Genomic DNA, 17125 nt, shown 5'->3' on the forward strand with positions numbered 1-17125 from the left:
AAGTTCATGCCCACAAAGCATGTAGTTGTGTTGCCTCCTTGGTTCTCAGCAATGAACCCACATGACATTTTACAAATATGGATCATCAAAAGCAGGAATTAGCTATCACAGATTGACCAGCAAATGATAATGCTGGAAGTGACATTCAAATTGAACACACATGAAGGTATAGATGAAACACAGCTGTGGGAATGTTGACACTGCTGTCACTTGAGAGATTCTAGGGCACCTGGGTGGCTCAGTCAGTTAAGTATCTGACTCTTGATTTCAGCTCAGGTCATGATCTCATAGCACGTGACATCAAGCCCTGCAATTAGGCCCTGCACTAACAGCATGGAGCCTGCTTGGGATTCTCTCTCTCCTCCTCTCTCTGCCCCTCCCCAACTGATGCTTGCTCTCTCTCAAAATAAATAAACTTTAAAAAAAATGGAGAGAGACTCTAGATATGCAAACAGAGGAATTGAGGGAGGGAGAACTTATCAACATAAGTCAGGACAGTGGTTGTGACACAAAGGATCAAAGCTTCCCAGAGGAAGTGATGCCAGTAAAAAAAAAAAAAAAAAAAAAAATCACATTAAAAGAGGTCTAGGAGAGAGTGCACAACAGTGAGAGTATAAGGATAAAATAGTCGAGACTGATATAGATTTACAAAGGAGCATGAGCCTTTACTAAGAGAGAGAAAAAAAAAAGCTCTCTTCATGTCATGCTATATTACGAGAAGGTAAGTATTATTCAAGTGACTTGTGATCGTTTTTTACAAAGAAATGAAACACTTTAATTCTCAGTGTTTCTTACATTCTAAATCAGTGTGCTAAATATTAGTTTTACTATTATTTGCATTTCCCTCCATTTATGATCAACAGTAAGAGAGTTTTTAATGTTTTGACAGACGTTGTTAAAGGTCACAGAATAATCACAAATTTTTCCCCTGAGTCTTAAGATCGTATCACCCAGTTTCAACTTGCATGGTCTTTTTTATCCTCCCATACAACAAGGAAACGTGAAGACTCCGTGTGACAATATAATGCACGAGCATTCTCATCAGTTCTTCTCATCAGTTAAGACAGGTGCAGGTAGGAGGGGGCCAACATGGCCGAGAAGTAGGGGGATCCATACTTCCCACGTCTCTAAAACAAAGAAGTGCTGAAGCCAAAGGACTTTGAACCCCAAGAGTCTGGGAGGAAAAGAGACTGAATCTACCAGGAAGAAGCCAGCACAACTTGAGAGACCATAGGTAGGCGATTGCTAACTGGGGGAGATAAAACGGCCGCGTAGGCACGAAGGGGGGGGGAGGGGGGGCTGGGGGGGCGAGTCCCCTTCTGCAGAGACGAAGAGAAAGAGCGGCTTGGGAAGTTCAGAACTGTATCTGGACAAGAGAAAAACCTCGGACTGGGACCGAGAGGGAGCCCATCTCTAACTGCAGGGATTTCTTCAGACTGGGGCCGGCTCCCTGTTCACGCACCTGGGGAGGAGGGGAGCCAGCCCTGGGCTGGTGGTAGATCAGGGGCACTGTCTGCCGTAGGAGAAAGCGGTCCCCTCCCTGGAGGGCGGCGCCGTAGGACAAAGTCTGCCTGCGTCTGCCACCCCCAGGCTCAGTGGCCTCGAGGGCGCAGTCCACAGCAGGAAAGAGCAACCCCCTTCCTGGAGTGCTGTGGGAAAAGACAAAGCTGGCCTGCATCCGCCACCCCAGGGGGTCGGTGGCACAGTCTGCAGAGGAAGAGGCGGTCCTCCCTGAAGCGCGGTGGCACAGACAAAACGAGCCAGGGCCACACTTCCGCCACGCTGAGAGGCGTTTCCCCAGCGCCAGAGTGCGTGGAGCCGGTCTTTTGAATCCTAGCCAAGCGCAGGGTCAGGGGAGTTGGCAGAGCGAAAAGGACCGCGCCGTCTGTACCCGCGGCACAGTGAGGACGACTCAAGTGGAGTCCAGCGGGTCTGTGGAGAAGAGAATGGGGGCCCACCGCCATTTTCCCTCCAACGCCACCACCAGGGCGGGGCCTCAGGGATGGGTCTGCAGGGGCCCACCATGGAGGCGGGACCAGCCTACACCAAACCACGCCCCCCAGTGAGGCGGGACCAGCTTACACCAAACCACGCCCCTCAGTGAGGCGGGACCAGCCTACACCAAACCACGCCCCTCAGTGAGGCGGGACCAGCCTACACCAAACCACGCCCCTCACCACTGGGTAACTGAGTATCCACTGGAGCCAGAGGGACCCTGTTTAATCAGACGGACAGCTCCTCTAGAGGAGCGCTGCAGCATTGCCTGGATTAATTCTAGGTCAACTCTGGATATATAGATATAGTCTACCCCCCCCCCCCCCCATTTCTCCTCCTTATCTCTTCCCTCCTCTAGGCTGGTTACTCTGGTTATTGGTTTGTCTAAACAGACATATTTCATCCATTCTCTTGATACATGCTCTACACCTCCTTCTTTACTTTCCTTTCTCTCTCTGGAATAATGAAGCCATATAGTTTCTCTGTCTGGATAACTCTATCTTCATTTCTTTTCCCCCGCCTCCTTCCTCATTTTCCTTTCTCTCTCTCAGGATTAAGCCTTTTAGCCTCTCTGCCTGGCCAATGTTTATTTTTCCTCCCCCCCCCCCCCCCCCATTTCTCTCTTTGTATGTGTTCTTCCATCAGCACCGCTTCCACCCTGTTCTTTACTTGTGGCCGGTGTTTCTGGTTTTTTGCTTTTGATTGTTTTTAGTTTTTTGCTTTTTTTTATTTTTGTTTATTTGTTTTATGTTTGTGTGTTTGCATGCTTTTGTTTCCTGTTTGTCTATCTGTTTTCTTTTACGGGGCTATTCCAAGGAACAAATCAAAGCACATCTGGTGGAGGGTCCAAAACATCACTACGAGTAGGGAAATAAAATAACCAAAGTCACAACAACAGCGAGCAAGTAACACTCTCCAAAAAACACCTCCTGAAGGGCCAGGCCCTGGACGGTGTATGACCCTCCTTTAATATAGCAGTGCTCGCAGGTGCAGAGCACACAACAAACTTTTAAAACTCTTAAGGGACAGAAAACTAACCAAAATGATGAAACAGAAGAATTCTCCTCAAAAGAAATTCCAGGAAGAAGTGACAGCTAAAGAATTGATCAAAACAGATTTAAGCAATATAATGGAACAAGAATTTAGAATAATAGTCATAAAATTAATCGCCGGGCTTGAAAAAAGCATAGAGGACAGCAGAAAATCTATTGCTACAGAGATCAAGGGACTAAGAAATAGTCATGAGGAGCTAAAAAAAAATGCTATAAATGAGGTGCAAAATAAAATGGAGGGGGTCACAGCATGAATTGAAGAGGCAGAGAGGTGAATAGGTAAATTAAAGGATAAAATTATGGAAAAAGAGGAAGCTGAGAAAAAGAGAGATACAAAAATCCAGGATTAGAAGGGGAAAATTAGAGAACTAAGTGATGCAAACGGAACAGTATCCACATCATAGGAATTCCAGAAGAGAGAGAGAAAGGGGCTGAAGGTGTAGTTGAACAAATCATAGCTGAGAACTTCCCCGATCTGGGGAAGTAAACAGGCATTGAAATCCAAGAGGCACAGAGAACCCCTTTCAGACATAATTTGAATTGATCTTCTGCACAACATATCATAGTGAAACTGGCAAAATACAAGGATAAAGAGGAATTCTGAAAGTAGCTAGGGATAAATGGGCCTTAACTAATACAAAGGTAGAAACATAAGGATAGTAGCAGACCTATCTACTGAAACTTGGCAGGCCAGAAAGGAATGGCAGGAAATCTTCAATATGATTAGCAGAAAAAATATGCAGCCAAGAATCCTTTATCCAGCAAGTCTGTCATTCAGAATAGAAGGAGAGATAAAGGTTTTCCCAAACAAACAAAAACTGAAGGAATTCATCACCACTAAACCAACCCTACAAGAGATCCTAAGGGGGACTCTGTGAGTGAAATGTTGCAAGGACCACAAAGTATCAGAGACATCACTACAAGCATGAAACCTACAGATAACAGAATGACTCTAAACCCATATCTTTTGACAATAACACTGAATGTAAATGGACTAAATGCTCCAACCAAAAGACATAGGTTATCAGAATGGAAAAAAAAAAAAAAAAAAAAAAAAAAAAAAAAAAAAAAAACAAAGACAAAAACAAAAACAAAAAAAAAAAAACAAAAAACAAGATTCATCTATTTGCTGTCTACAAGAGACTCACTTTAGACCTGAGGACACCTTCAGATTGAAAGTGAGGAGATGGAGAACTACCTATCATGTTACTGCAAGTAAAAAGAAAGCTAGAGTAGCCATACTTATATCAGACAAATTAGGCTTTAAATTAAAGGCTGTAACAAGAGATAAAAAAGGGAATTATATAATAATTACAGGGTCTATCCATCAGGAAGAGCTAACAATTATAAATGTCTATGCATTGAATTTGAAAGCACTCAAATATATAAAACAATCACAAACATAAGCAACGTTACTGATAAGAATGTGGTAATTGTAGGGCACTTTAATACTCCACTTACAACAACTGGATAGATCATCTAGACAGAATCAGTAAAGAAACAATGGCCCTGAACAATACATTGGACCAGATGGACTTGACAGATATATTTAGAATTATGCAAGAGAGTATACTTTCTTCTCAAATACACATGTAACATTCTCCAAGATAGATCACATACAGGATCACAAAACAGCCCTCAATAAATATAAAAGAATTGAGATCATACCATGCACACTTTCAGATCACAATGCTATGAAACTTGAAATCAACCACAGGAAAGCATGGAGGTTAAAGAACATCCTGCTAAAGAATGAATGGGTCAATCAGACAATTAGAGAAGAAATTTAAAAATATATGGAAACAAATGAAAATGAACATACAACAACCTAAACCCTTTGGGATGCAGCAAACCCTTTGGGATGTCCTAAGAGGAAAATACATTGCAATCCAGGCCTATCTCAAGAAACAAGAAAAATCCCAAATATACAATCTAACAGCACACCTAAAGGAACTAGAAACAGAACAGCAAAGATACCCCAAACCCAGCAGAAGAAGAGAAATAATAAAGAATAGAGCAGAAATAAATATAGAATCCAAAAAAAAAAACACCAGTAAAACAGATAAATGAAACCAAGAGTTGGTTTTTTGAAAAAATAAACAAAATTGATAAACCACTAACCAGGCTTCTCAAAAAGGAAAGAGAGAGGACCTAAATAGATAAAATCACAAATAAAAATGGAATTATTACAACCAATCCCTCAGAAATACAGGCAATTATCAGAGAATACTATGAAAAATTATATGCCAACAAACTGGACAACCTGGAAGAAGTGGACAAATTCCTAAACACCCACACACTACCAAAACTCAAACAGTAAGAAATAGAAAATTTGAACACACCCATAACTAGTGAAGAAATTGAATCAGTTATTAAAAATAAGAGTCCAGGACCAGATGGCTTCCCTGGGGAATTCTACCAGACATTTAAAACAGAGTTAATATCTATCCTTCTCAAGCTGTTCCAAAAAATAGAAAGGGAAGGAAACCTTCCAGACGCATTCTATGGAGCCAGCATTACTTTGATACCCAAACCGGACAGAGACCCAGCAAAAAAAGAAAACTACAGGCCAATGTCCCTGATGAATATGGATGTAAAAATTCTCAACACGATACTAGCAAATCAAATTCATCAGCATATAAAAAGAATTATTCACCATGATCAAGTGGGATTCATTCCTGGGCTGCAGGGTGGATTCGATATTCACAAATCAATCAATGTGATACATCACATTAATAAAAGAAAAGATAAGAACCGTATGATCCTGTCAATAGATGCAGAAAACACATTTGACAAAATACAGCATCCTGTCTTAATAAAAACCTTCAAGAAAGTTGGGATAGACGGAACATACTTAAACATCGTAAAAGCCATTTATGAAAAGCACACAGCTAATATCATTCTCAATGGGGAGAAACTGAGAGCTTTCCCCTTGAGATCAGGAACACGACAGGAATGTCCACTTTCACTGCTGTTGTTTAACATAGTGTTGGAAGTCCTAGCATCAGCAATCAAACAACAAAATGAAATTAAAGGCATTAAAATTGGCAAAGATGAAGTCAAACTTACACTTTTCACAGACGACATGATACTCTACATGGAAAACCTGACAGACTCCACCAAAAGTCTGCTAGAACTGTTACATGACTTCAGCAAAGTCTCAGGATACAAAATTAATGTACAGAAATTAGTTGCATTTTTATATACCAATAATGAAGCAACAGAAAGAGAAATAAAGAAACTGATCCTATTCACAATTGCACCAAGAATCATAAAATACCTAGGCATAAACCTAACCAAAGATGTAAAAGATCTGTATGCTGAAAACTATAGAAAGCTTATGAAGGAAACTGAAGAAGAAACAAAGAAATGGAAAAACATTCCTTGCTCATGGATTGGAAGAATAAATATTGTTAAAATGTCAATACTACCCAAAGCAATCTACACATTCAATGCAATCCCAATCAAAATTGCACCAGCATTCTTCTCAAAGATAGAACAAACAATCCTAAAATTTTTATGGAACCACAAAAAGACCCCGAATAGCCAAAGTAATATTGAAGAAGAAAACCAAAGCGGGAGGCATCACAATCCCAGACTTTAGCCTCTACTACAAAGCTATAATCATCAAGACAGTATGGTATTGGCACAAAAACAGACACATAGACCAATGGAATAGAATAGAGAACCCAGAATTGGACCCACAAATGTATGGCCAACTAATCTTTGACAAAGCAGGAAAGAATATCCAATGGAAAAAAGACAGTCTCTTTAACAAATGGTGCTCAGCGAACTGGACGGCAACATGCAGAAGAATTAAACTAGACACTTTCTTACACCATACACAAAAATAAAACTCTAAATGGATGAAGGACCTGAATGTAAGACAGGAAACCATCAAAACCCTAGAGGAGAAAGCAGGAAAAAAACCCTTTGACCTCAGCACAGCAATTTCTTACTCAACACATCTCCAAAGGCAAGGGAATTAAAAGCAAAAATGAACTGTTGGGACCTCATCAAGATAAAAACTTTTTGCACTGCAAAGGAAACAATCAACAAAACTAAAAGGCAACTGATGGAATGGGAAAAGATATTTGCAAATGACATAACAGACAAAGGGTTAGTATCCAAAATCTATAAAGAACTCACCAAACTCCACACCCAAAAAACAAATAATCCAGTGAAGAAATGGGCAGAAGACATGAATAGACACTTTTCTAAAGAAAACATCCAGATGGTCAACAGACACATGAAAAGATGCTCAACATCACTCCTCATTGGGGAAATCCAAATCAAAACCACACTGAGATACCACCTCATGCTGGTCAGAGTGGATAAAATGAACAAATCAGGAGACCATAGATGCTGGCAAGGATGTGGAGAAACGGGAACCCTCTTGCAATGTTGGTGGGAATGCAAACTGGTAAAGCCACTCTGGAGAAGCGTGGAGGTTCCTCAAAAAACTAAAAATAGATCTACCCTATGACCCAGCAATAGCACTGCTAGGAATTTACCCAAGGGATACAGGAGTGCTGATGCATAGGGGCACATGTACCCCAATGTTTATAGCAGCACTTTCAACAATAGCCAAATTATGGAAAGAGCCTAAATGTCCACCAACTGACAAATGGATAAAGATGTGGCTTGTATATACAATGGAATACTACTTGGCAATGAGAAAGAATGAAATCTGGTCATTTGTAGCAACATGGATGGAACTGGAAGGTATTATGCTAAGTGAAATAAGTCAGGCAGAGAAAGACAGATACCATATGTTTTTACTCATATGTGGATCCTGAGAAACTTAACAGAAGACCAGGGGGGAGGGAAAGGGGAAAAAAAAGTTACAGAGAGGGAGGGAGGCAAACCATAAGAGACTCTTAGGTACTGAGAACAAACTGAGGGTTGATGGGAGGTGGGGGAGAGGGGAAAGTGGGTGATGTGCATTGAGGAGGGCACCTGTTGGGATGAGCACTGGGTTTTGTATGGAAACCAATCTGACAATAAATTATATTTAATTAAAAAAAAAAGATAGGTGCAGGTATGGGGGCCCCTGGGGGCTCAGTCAGTTAAGTGTCCAACTTTGGCTCAGGTCATGATCTTACGGAGTTTGAACCCTGCATCGGGTTCTGTGCTGTCAGTTCAGAGCCTGGAGATTGCTTTAGATTCTGTGTCTCCCTCTGTCTCTGCTCCACCCCCACTCACGCTCTGTCTCTCTCTGTCTCTCAAAAAATGAATAAACGTTAAAATTTAAAGATAGGTGCAGGTATGGCTCATGGGAGGAAAATAATGGTGAGAAATTGAAGAAGACACACTGTTGCCATGGTTATGGGGAACATACAAAACATAAATTAAAAAGTGAGATTTTACATGCCACAAAAATTTCCTAATGTTTGAAATTATCCACTTTTCTAAGCGAATTTCACCAAAAGTCTGAAAATCTACAAAATAGAACTCAGTCAAGGACTACAAGCCTCTAAAACTCTACTCTGATGCTTTCACGATCTTTAGCTGTGCATCTGGTTCTAGATACACAGTCCTACTAGTTAGCATAGTTGTCCAGATCATTTAGTCCACCAGGAAAGAATATGTGGCACTTCCAGATACCTTGAATAAGTTTTTTGAAGGTCCATGTATATCTTTGTTATTGTTTTTCATCCATTTTCAATGACTTAGCATATTGGCCAGAGGCTGATCCAAGTGTGATAGAGACTAAAGCTTATACAATTTTAGGGACCCTCTTTAAAGAAAAAATAACATAAAATTATAAAACAAAATTAGGTACAGAGCTTTGAAAGACTTCCACTCAAGTGAGGGCCCCTGAAGGTTAAGATTCATGATCTTCATGGGAAATCTGGCCCTGAATGTATCAATCTAGAAAATTTATAACATGAAAAGCATAGTTGGATAGCAAGATCCAGAAAAACTAGAAGATCCTATAGGAATGCCGTATCAGAACCAGAAATTACAGAGTGATGGCCCATCTCATGATAATACTAACCTAGGCAACTAGAATTCTAGAAACTAAGAAATGAAAGGAAATGGATGAGGTTTACCAAAGACTGCCCAGTCTGCATTCTACATTTTCAAAAAAGAATTTTCATTGTCATCATAAAAGTAAGTTAAGCAAGAGAATCTCAGAATAAAATGGCAGATTCTAACTCCATAATCTCGATGTCAGACTCACATAGAAAGCTCTCAGAGCCTACCTGTAAGACAGCATTGAAAAGCCATTGCTTCCACCAAAGACTAAACTCTGCCTCATGAGAATTTTGTGAAAATCTCTTGAAGGCATTACTGTGAAACTAGAATTAAAGAGCACAAAGACACCCTCCTTCCCCTCCAGAAATTAAGACACTAGTTTAATACTGTTAATATTTTTTATAGGGTGAACTTTTTAAATCAACCAGATTTTTTTTAATTGACTGTGATTTTTAATCTAAAAACTCCTTAATAGAGAAAAAACAACAACAACAACAACAACAACATTGGGTTGCCTGAGTGGATCAGTCAGTTAAGTGTCTGACTCCTGACTTTGGTTCATATCATGATCTCACAGTCATGAGATCAAGCCCTACATCAGGCTTGGGGATCCTGCTTGGGAATCTCTCTCTCCCCTTCTTTCTGCCCCTCCCCCACTTATGCACACGCACATGCAAAATAAATAGATAAACATTAAAAAAAAGAATGAAAGAAAACATTTAAAAAACAGAAAAAAAGTTAAGATAATTAAGGTAACTAAATGTTTATGGTCTTATAAAGAAAGAAAAACCATTTAACTCTTGTTAGTAAATGTCAGAGCTCTATGGTTCAATAAAATAAAACACAATATCCGCAATTGGCCAACAGAAAAACATTTAAAAAAGAAAGTGTCTATAATATAACAAGCAATTAAGATAAAAATTTTGAAAAATCAACTCTAATAGGATTTAAAAATAAGTGACAACTCAAAATTCCAAAATTCTTGGAAATTGATGTGATAATACCACGTAATAACAAATACAACACAAGTCTGATTCAGTGAAAATTCTAAAGATGAAAACAAGCAACTTTTTAACATTTATTTATTTTTGAGACAGAGAGAGAGAGAGCATGAACAGGGGAGGGTCAGAGAAAGAGGGAGACACAGAATCTGAAACAGGCTCCAGGCTCTGAGCTGTCAGCACAGAGCCTGATGTGGGGCTCGAACCCACGGACCGCGAGATCATGACCTGAGCCGAAGTCGGACGCTTAACCAACTGAGCCACCCAGGCGCTCCACAACTTTCTAAATAAAGTCAGAAAACTCTATAATGTATTCTTCACTAATTTAGCCCTTTTAGTGGTAAAATTGCCTGTCATAATAAAGGCACTTGAAGAAAAAAAATCCTAGATTATTACATTCTGAATACTTTCTTAAAGTTAGTCTTCTATTTTGTTATATTGTTTCACTCACATTTTTCATTTTATGTTTATTAAACCACATATTTCCAGTGACAGAACACATATTTGAAGTGGTAAAATTCAGCAATTAACTAATAAAAAATATTTCAAAACAAACTATAAGGAATGTCTGAAATGTATTATCCATTCTTCCAATGAAAGGACATATTTCCATCTGAAGTTGCCCAAACTGACTAAATCAGTGCTTCCACAAAGTCTACAGGAATATGGCACATTTGTTTATTTGCTTGGCTATTTTACACGTAAATGTTGAGTGTCTTTATCAAGGTTTCCAGCAGCCTGACTCCGGATGACTAAAGCTCAATGCAGTCTTTGAATGGTTAATGGAATCTGAAGGAAACCAAGATTCAGAAATGGTAATCCTCAGGCTTTTGAAACTATATACCTATATCATAATTTTACACATTTCTTGCGTATATCCTCCAGGAATATATAATGGGAATACAGAAAAACATTTCAGAACTTCAAGCTGCTCTCTCAGACAGAATGCCAAGCTTCCCTTACAGTAATTATACATGACTACTACAAGTGCACTGTTATCTTATTGAAAAGAAAATTAGATGCACAGATGCTATCTGTCTCCGTTATAATATTGAGTGATCACGATATAACAAGACCACTGCACCATTTACAAACTGCATAATTCATGGGCAAATCATATAATTGCTTGGACTCTCAGTTTCCTCATCAGTAAAATGATGATAATGTTCATATACCTCAGAGGGTGAGGGCTTTAAAAGGATAATGCACATGCAGTTGCAAATTATAATGTGCTATACACTGCCTGAATTATTACTGGAAATGCTCCCTATGGGTGGGGTTAGAAGAAAGCTCCTCCAGCCCTAGCCCCAACCCCACTACTCTCTAGCTCCTCTATAATTGTAGAACAGGGGTTGGGCCATGCTTGCTAATGGGCAGTGTCACTGTATCTTAAAGGGATACATACATCATTTTGTGTGTCTTCTTTCTTTGTGAGCCGATGAGGGTGAAATATAAATCCATTCAGGACCTGCTCCTGAATAATCTTGCCACTTTTCTTGCCACACGATAAACCGGTGATAAAATTTGGTCTTAGGATAGGGAGAAGTTTTCCTGAGGTCTGGCCTAGGCTATATCCAGCAGGCCTGAGCATTCAGCAGTATACCTTTCATGTCTTTCCTGCCCTAGCAAATTTCTAAGGTCAGGTAGGTTTGCTTTACAGCAGGATTTACTTATTCTTGGGTCCTTTATTCTACCAGCAAAAGTTCACAACAAGCCTTTTAAGCCTTATGTCTTATAAGACAAATTTCCAGGAGAGACAGGAACCTCACAAACAAAAAATATATATAACCTATTCATGAGTTCTGCCAATCTATCTTAATCTGCTAATGGTCAACGATGTTCCTGGACTAAAATGCCATATTCAGTCACCACAAAAAGGATAATATTATTTATAGCCTGTAATTCACAACCTAGGGTAGCTTCATCACAGAAACCACACAGATTGACTTAATGCAGTGGGTAAATGTGGTCTCTAGCTCGGAATCAGCCACAAGAATAAAATTATCACAAAAGTTAATGGGAGAATGAGCTCAAATAGTCAAAGAATCAAAAAGAAGCCTGAGAGAGAGGGAGTAAGGAGGAAATTTTAGAAACAAATAACACAGCTTTCAAAATCTGAAAGAGGTAATTTTAAAATAAATCAAGGAGCTACTTTATACAGTGAATCATAACCAAAAGTTTTCACAACCCATTAATTTATAGGAGTTTAAGAAGATTTAGATAGAGTCATAGTGGTAGATCCATGGTGTGTAACTAATGGAAACTAGGGATGGCACTGGACATCTAACCTTTGGAGTGTGACGTCCCTGAGGCACCTCTGCTCTCCAACACTTTCCCTCAGTGCCACCGTGTGAATCAGAGCCCTCAGCCAAATGTCACCACACCGAGTGGCATCCCTCATGCGTACTGTGCTCTGGCTGGCTGAAAGAACCCTGTGCTAATGAAACTCCTTGTGAAGTACATCCAATAAAGTGCCTCTTAATTGTTTCATTGTCTAATTTGATGGCTTGGGTAATGGATTATTAATGAGCCTTCCAGAAAAAAAATGTATTTGAAAGTATCTATCTACTCCAATCCTTCGTACCTGTATGATTGCTCTTCTCACCTCTCTAAAAACAGCACAGCTCTGGGGCGCCTGGGTGGCTCCGTCGCTTAAGCATCTGACTCTTGATTTCAGCTCAGGTCATGATCTCATGGTTGGGAAGTCTGAGCCCCACATTAAGCTCTGTGCTGACAGTGCAGAGCCCCCTTGGGATTCTCATTCTCCTTCTCTGTCCCTCTCACCCCCTCCCCCGACTCAAATAAACATTTAAAAAATAAAAATAAAAACAAACAAGAACAGAGGGATTTTTTTAAAAAATCTCAAGTTAATCAAAGGTAAAATGCTAAAGTGATTTCTACCCTACTTATGATAGTATGTTTTGATGCCTTCAACCAATGTCAGGGCTTCCTGGGGGTCATGAGATAAGATCAGAAGCTACTAAATGCCATTCCCCCAAAACCTACAATCACCTTTAAATATGCAGTATGTTTTGTGTCCTTCAATAAATAGCAAAATAGCCCAAAGGCTTGGAAATGCAATTATTAGACAATGAAATGGACTAGATTTGAAATTCCTGGTAATCCTCAAGTATCATAAGAATGTTTTTTGAAATTTTAGCCAAAACAAAATGAGATGGTACATAGGACATATCACATTTTTTTAAAGTTTATTTATTTACTTTGAGAGAAAGAGAGAGAGAGAGAGAATGTGAGCAGGTGAGGGGCAGAGAGAGAGAGAAAGAGAGAATCCCAAGCAGGCTCTGCTCTGTCAGTGCGGAGCCCTACTCGGGGCTCGAACTCCCAAACAGTGAGATCATGACCTGAGTTGAAATCAAGAGTTGGACGCTTAACAGACTGAGCCATCCAGGCGCCCCACCACACATCACATGTTTAAAAATAGAAATGTAGATGCTACTGTGAAGTACAAGGATTTAGGAAAATGGTAATACTCCTTCATGGCTGCTGAGAGAGGAAACAGAAAGGTACTCTGGACAGCCACCTGGCAGCAGTTAATTTACAAATTCAGCATACATTCTACTCTCCGGCAACACTACTTCTGGGTGTGGAGACAATTTCTCACATGGGGCCACAAGAAGATGTGTAGGAAGATATTTGTTGTTGAATGTAGCAAAATGTCAGAAGTTCGAGTTCACGACTGCTAGAATAGATAATAAAACAGGAGGCTGTGAAGACATTTGGGCACTATACAGCATCAGACATAATGAAAGAGATTGTCATATGGCAACATAAAAACCTCTCAATAACAAAAGGTTGAGTGAAACAGTAAGAAACTATCAATCTTACTGCATGGTATGACTTATGTAGATTTTTTTTAATTTTTTTTTAACGTTTATTTATTTTTGAGACAGAGAGAGACAGAGTATGAACGGGGGAGGGTCAGAGAGAGGGAGACACAGCATCTGAAACAGGCTCCAGGCTCTGAGCTGTCAGCACAGAGCCCGACGCGGGGCTCGAACTCACGGACCGCGAGATCATGACCTGAGCCGAAGTCGGCCATGACCTGAGCCGAAGTCGGCCGCTTTACCGACTGAGCCACCCAGGCGCCTCTGACTTATGTAGATTTTAAAAACAAACACACACAAAGTAACATCACTTCAAGAACATACTTATTTAATAAACAAACAGAAGATGGATCCGAAAGACACACAATAAACATGCTACAATGAATAGCTATGGAAAAGGAAGGGGGTGGAATGAAGGGGAAAGGAAATCAAAGACAAGAAAAAGAAATAAAATAAAAGGGAGACTTTGCCCAGAAGGATCACAATACTATGGGAAGAAACTGAGGAGTATGTTTAGTTTAGTAGTTAATTTGTTGCACCTGGTCTAATGGGAGACTGAGAAGGACAAAGAGAAACAAGAAAGCAGAAGAACTAAATATTAGCTTCTTGATATTGCAAAATCACAATGAACAGTTTTTTATTTTCTCAAACAATTCATGTTTGATTATTTTAAAATACTTTAATCCATCTAATGAAAGCTGTATAAAAAGATGATTTATTGTTTCAGCATATAAAATGACGTATATTTTCTTCACAAACGGATGCCCACGGACTTGTAGTTTCTTATTCTGTTACATTTGCCTAACATTTGTCATTATGAAACTCAGTAAAATTCTTTGAAATATTTGCAAGGCTATCCTCAGTATCAAGTTAGTTATCTCCAACTGGAATTCAGTGATTCCAAACTCTATAATAACTTTTAGCGTTAACAATGTGTTTCTAAATGTGTATATAATTTTTGTCTTTCCTTCTTGTGTCCTTGTGTGTAATATTCAAAGGCTTTTATAGATTTATACTGGAAATAGAAAAAAGCCATATGTAAAAAAAATCAGAGTCATAATACAGATACTGTTCTGTAACATTTTTGTTGTTGTTGTTGGTTGATTGGCTGGTCAGTTCATTTTTTTTTACTTAAAAAATATGTTGTTAGCTTCTTTCAGTGTCTTATCCTTCCAACATATGATTTAGAAAGTTTGGCTTTGCCATAATATTTTTTAACAAACCTACGACTGGACATTTTAACTATTTCCAGGACTTCATTCTTCTAAAAAATGCTGCAGTAAACATAAAAAAAGTAGAGTTTAATTTTTTAAAGGGACAAAGAGGTTTAGAAGCAGAGTACATTAAAATCAACTATGCCTATAAGAAAACCTGATAAGGCTCAAATATCATCTGCTCATATATCAGATGCTAGTCTTCATTGTTCCACGAAGGCATTAAACTGGTTGCGATTTCTAGGTTAGCAAAACACACGGGGTGTTTCATGCAATCAAGTAATAATTGTTTACATAAGAATATTACTTTGAGGGGCCCCTGGGTGGTTCAGTCCATTAAGCATCCGTGTCTTAATCTCGGCTCAGGTCATGATCTCAGGGTTCGTGGGATCGAGCCCCACCTGAGGCTCTGCACTGACAGCACAAGACTGATTGGGATTCTCTCTCTGCCCGTCCCCTGCTTGGTCTCTATCTCTCAAAACAAATTTTTTTTAAAAAAGAAATTTATTTAAGGGGTGCCTGGGTGTCTGTTGCTCTCCCTTTCTCTCTCTCTCAAAAAAAAGTGAATAAACATTAAAAAAAATTTTTTTAAGTTCTTTTCTAAAAGAGAATATTATCATTTTGAAAATGCCATCTCTAACAACAGTGAAGAAAGAAGAGCTGGGGGAAGGTTTGCATACTTCTTCCCACAGTGAAAAAGCATAACCCAATCCAAAGCCCTCTGCTCTCTTACCACCTCGAATACCATAACTCTTGGGAGCACAGAAGCACATGAGACCTGGGTTAGGGTTTATTGCAAAGTGAGCTATCTAATTCAGCAAAGACAAATGCAAAACACTGAGCTGTGTCCTTAGTGCGTACAAAAGTGAAGGAGATGAAATGCCTACCTTAAAGGCACTTATAATCTGACACTGGTGGCAGGAGTTAAAAAGCTATTCTTCTACGGGAGAGAATATGCTGCAAGCATTTGTTTTCATAAACCCTTTTGTAGGACAGACCTCACATACCAAAGAAAACAGGATAAAAGTGGAGGCAGATACGTGGAATCAAAGACAGATGGGTACAGGACTTTACAATATATTCAGATACGAAGAGCAATATGTCTCTAAAATGACAAAAGCAATAGCGATGAAACCCCGAGGGATAAGGAAAGCTAGTTGAAGGCCAGATGATGATGCCAAATAATGAACCAAAAGGGAGTCAGAGGAGCAAAACCACATCTCACTGAGGGAATCATAAATAACTTCAGGTAGAAAATGGCATCTGAAACAGGCATGACATAATGATGGGATGTCCACAGTCCAAAAAGAGGAAATGGGCATGAGAGCATCTACAGTCCCTGGAACTCTCTATAGAGCCTGTTCCACAAGTAACGTCTACCATAAAACTAACCTTTTCCTAACAAGCCTGCTGAGACATAAGGGAACAGAGAAGCTCAATACAGACCTCAACCTCCCAGAACTTAAAACACACACCTTAGTGCAATGGCAGCCTAGGAGCTCATACTCATCCAGTGGATGAAAAAGGCATGAAGACATCAGTGCTACCAAAGGCAGTCTCTCAGTGGGGGGGAAGGGGAGCACAGTTTTCCATCACTCTTGCTTACCAATTTCAGACCTGGGAGTGAAGACCGAATGTGAAAATAACTTTAGAGAGAAAAAAGATTGTAGGGACAAGATAAGTGAAGGAAGAAGTTTGAACAGATTATTTCTCAAACCTGGCTAAACTCAGAATCATCTGAGCCGATGGTTAAAGGTACTGGTACCTGTTCCTACCTCCCACCTCAGGTGATGCTGATTCAGTAGGTGATTCCCAGAGGTGAGGTCTGGGAATCTATGTTACACAAAATCCCTCCAAATGATTCCTACATGCAGTCAGGTTTACACTCACTGGTATAAGATGAATCCCTGGCTTCCTTGAAGATGCAGAATATAGATAGATAGATAGATAGATAGATAGATAGATAGATAGATAGATATAGATAGATATATAGTGTATTGTATATGTTTTTAGCACAAATATACAGGAAAAAAAGA

General features: G+C 39.6%; 1 protein-coding gene across 1 annotated transcript in view; it reads right to left on the bottom strand.

The window, feature by feature from the left end:
• KCNH5 (potassium voltage-gated channel subfamily H member 5) overlaps window positions 1-17125 on the bottom strand; it is a 295393-nt gene that overhangs the window by 247536 nt on the left and 30732 nt on the right. The window lies entirely within an intron of this gene.

Source organism: Panthera onca, chromosome B3 (genome assembly GCF_046562875.1).
Source record: "Panthera onca isolate mPanOnc1 chromosome B3, mPanOnc1 haplotype 2, whole genome shotgun sequence".
In the NCBI taxonomy this organism is placed as follows: Eukaryota; Metazoa; Chordata; class Mammalia; order Carnivora; family Felidae; genus Panthera; species Panthera onca.